Source organism: Bos grunniens, chromosome 15, assembly GCF_055505025.1.
Source record: "Bos grunniens cultivar Pamir isolate PY7600 chromosome 15, Bosgru_T2T1.0, whole genome shotgun sequence".
In the NCBI taxonomy this organism is placed as follows: domain Eukaryota; kingdom Metazoa; phylum Chordata; class Mammalia; order Artiodactyla; family Bovidae; genus Bos; species Bos grunniens.
In genome coordinates this window covers 49,950,294-49,954,418 of record NC_141179.1, presented here as the reverse complement: position 1 = coordinate 49,954,418, position 4,125 = coordinate 49,950,294, and the positions used below count along the sequence as shown (strand labels likewise).

Here is a 4,125-nt window from a genome sequence, read left to right as displayed (position 1 = left end):
CTTTCATGCATTGGAGAAGGCAATGGCAACCCACTCCACTGTTCTTGCCCGGAGAATCCCAGGGACAGGGGAGCCTGGTGGGCTGCCGTCTATGGGGTCGCACAGAGTTGGACATGACTGTAGCGACTTAGCAGTAGCAGCAGCATAAATAATACTGCAGGCAACGTGTATATCAACAAAAAGTGACAACAGAATGGTCATGAAAAAAGTTTAAATTTATATTTTTAAAATACATTTTAGTGGAATATTATTAATGATAACTATCTGAAAAGTTAATAATAAGACAGGCATGATGAAGATTTGCATGATTAAAAAAAGAACGATGATAACAAAGATGAAGGCCATAACTGAGTCCTTAATAGTTGCTAAGTCCCATATAAAGACCATTATATAAAGATATCCGTTATATTACACTATGACAACCACCATCCTTCATTCCCAAAGAGACTTATTTTTATTCATAATTAAAAGTTGCTGCTGCTGCTAAGTTGCTTCAGTCTTGTCCGACTCTTTGCGACCCCATAGACAGCAGCCCACCAGGCTCCACCTTCCCTGGGATTCTCCAGGCAAGAACACTGGAGTGGGTTGCCATTTCCTTCTCCAATGCCTGAAAGTGAAAAGTGAAAGTGAAGTCACTCAGTTGTGTCCGACTCTTTGTGACCCCATGGACTGCAGCCTACCAGGCTCCTCCTTCCATGGGATTTTCCAGGCAAGAGTACTGGAGTGGGGTGCCAGTTAGACAGCTTAATTTGTGACAATAAACGTTTTTCCAATGTGTACACTTAGGAAGTGACTAAATAAAGTTTTGTACCAAGTTCATTTGACTCCAGAACTCTCACATGTAACCAATTTCGACCATTTTTTTTATACCAAATTGAAATCTGCTTTTTCTATTAAATATACTTGGCAAACATTTGATTGCTTGCACTCAATGGTGATGAGCTTGAAAAATGAAACCTATCTATGAAATATTATCATTAGGATATGAAAATCTTAATAAAAAAACAAAATAAACTTTGCTTAATACTAAAAAAAAAAAGAAGAAGAAGAAGAAGAAGAAAAAAGACATTTAGAAACCAATATAATAAGAATTCCAGGGCTTCCTTGTAGATCAGTGGTAAAGAATCTGCCTGCCAATGCAGGGGACACAAACTGGATCCCTGATTGATGAAAATCCCACATACCATGAGGCAACTAAGTCCATGCACCACAACTACAGAGACTGTGCTCCAGATCCTAGGAGCCACAGCTACTAAAGCCCTGGCACCTTGGCGTGTGTTCTCTGCAACAAGAGAAGTCACTATAATGAGAAGCCTGTGCACCACAACTAGAGGGTAACCCCTGCTTCCATAACTAGAGGAAAGTCCTCACAGCAGTGAAGACCAAGCATAGACAAAAATAAATAAATTTAAAAATTAATAATAATTTAACAATTCATAATTTCTGTCCAGGTTTCTTAGACCTCCATCCTTACTAGGTCAAAATTGTTTGTTGACTCAGATAATTGAATGAACTTTAGAACAATGTGGTCCACAGTAAGTTTAAAAGTTGCCTTTATGTTCAGAACATTCATAGAAACCCCAAATACCAAAGATTTTTTCAAATTGCTCTTTATATAAAGAAATTAAGTAGACACTTAAGAACAATAAAAAAATACACAAGGATAACATTGTATGCTATAGTCCTAAATTTGTCAGAAAAAAACATTTCATGGCATGATACTCACCAATTAGGTAGCATAAAATACTTAGTAAATGTAACTTCATGAAAAATGATATATTTATAGATATTTATGTTTATAGTAGACCAGAAGGAGACATTCAAGGGGTGGATTTTGATGAGACAAAGTAATCATTAAAGATTTTTTAATAGCTGGAGAAAGAATGTAAAGGGACTTATACACCAAACATAGGAGCTGGATCCTGTGATTCTAAGTATAAGAAAAATTCAGTTATGTTCTACTATGATCTGCAGAGGGTCTCTGAATTTTTTTATTTCACTCAAACATGGCCTTGGTAATAAGGAGAGTCATGAGTTCTGATTCTTCCTACAGACTATTATTTAGTCTGTAAACATCATATCATCCTTTATATTTCACATTTTATTAATGTATTCATCAAGTAAGATGATACTCCAAACCACCAACTGGATTTGCAGATCACATATACTCAAGAGATGACACATTAAATCCATAGGATCAACTAGTTCTATCAAATGTCAAGCCTGGCGTTTGAAACAGAACATTTTTTACTACCTTATCTTGAATGTTCTTGGTCTTCACCCCATAGACAAAAGTGTTGAGGAAATGTGGAACCAGCAGCTAAAGAATGGACAAAGTGATACATGTGTAAGATGAGATATATGTGGTAAACCTACGAGTACAAAAGGAGAGAAAAGCAGTTCTTCCAGTTCAGAACTGGAGCTGGAAGAAGATACATATGTGGGGAATACATGTATTAAATGCCTTAAGGCATGCCTCTTTCTGGGGCCAGTGTAAGACAGTGATAAATATTTGTGTATAAGAGAGGATGATCAAAATAAGGTCAAAGTCACCAACAGCAATAGCTTAAAGGAGACCATAGAACTTATCAACATCTCCAGTGGAAATCCTTACAAGGGCCATATATTCACAGTAAGCATGGGACATTAACTGAGTTCTGTAAAAGGTAAGATGGCACTTTAGGAGCAATATACATGGGATGAAGAGAAAGGCTGCCCGCAATATCACTCCAACTCCAATGTCAGTGACTAGCTGTTGAGTGAATATGGGAGCATGCCTCAGAGAATAAAAGATGGCTACATAGTGGCCCAGATACATGGCCAGCAGGACTCCTAATTCAGTACCCTGACATGTGTGGATGAGCCACATTCAAAAGAGGTAAGCATCAAATTAGATCACTGACAAGTGAAACCAAAAAATTCTAAGCATCTCGGGGACAATGCTGGTGCTAAGTGCAGTGTCCGTGGCTCCCAACATGAGCAGGAAGGTATGCATAGGCTCATGGAGACGGGGTTCAGATTTGATGATGATCAAAAGTAGAGAATTTTCCATCAAAGCAATGATGTACATTGCAGAGAATGGAATCCCAATCCAACACTGTACAGTTTCTAGGCCAAGGATCCCAATAAAGGTCAGCACAGAGGGCATAAACACAGTGCCATTTGTAATAAACATGGAAGCTCAGGTGCCTCTTAGCAAGGGGATGATATTGGCCAAACTGTGATCCTTTCTACTCTTCTATACATACGTTATTCTCAGCTTTTCCCTCAAGTACTGAATGACAGAAATAGGAGAATCAACTTCATCAGTTTATTTATCTTTTTTTTTTTTTTTGCAATAGCTGTGAAAATGGCAATATTGAGACCTATGGAAGTTTAACAAGTATTCAGTTTAGCACAATTATCTTCCCACATTCAGTGACATCCACAGCATAAATACTGAGTGTTTGGACTCCATGACTGTGATGGGGTCAATAGGATCAGGATGCTCTGTGGCATTCTCCTTCCTCCCCCAATCCATCTTCTCTTACTTCTTCTAAACTGTTCATTGAGTGAAGAAAACAAAAAAGAAGAAAAAGAACACACAGTGAGAAAATACTTCAGACACAGAGGCACCAAAATCCTTGAGCTGCACTTTTCTCTCCTCTGAAATTTCTGTAAACTCTTTGCTGTCCTTCTACTTTAGGCTGGTACATAAAGAACATACTGGTACTGTTTTGATCAAAACTGAACAAAGTCCCCTTTCTAAGGTTGTGACTCCACTCACAAAATGATCTTTCTTGACTTAGAAATTCCTGTTCAGAAAAGAATTTTCAAAAAAAAGAAAAGAATTTTCAAATATGAAATTGCTGTAGGACTCAGACATCCAGGTAGATGATGGCAGCTGCCTAAAATTTTGATTCAGGAAACAAGTCTAACATACAAATTCCTCAGTTAGATAAGTACCTATAGCTCATCACTCTGTCTCTTTCCCACACATTAATGTGTAAAGACCATTTTAATTTTTTATTTAAGAAAATTAAGAGGGTTAGAGGGTTCATGGTGGAGGAGAAGAGACACCCTGGACTTTTCACAAGGAGAGCAATGAGAAGATGCTGGTTAGAGCAAAGTTTGAGTGAATGACAT

General features: G+C 37.8%; 1 pseudogene; it reads right to left on the bottom strand.

Annotated features, from left to right (window-relative positions):
- Positions 1–2,197: 2,197 nt before the first annotated feature.
- LOC147358072 (olfactory receptor 52A5-like) lies at positions 2,198–3,175 on the bottom strand (annotated as a pseudogene).
- Positions 3,176–4,125: the final 950 nt, after the last annotated feature.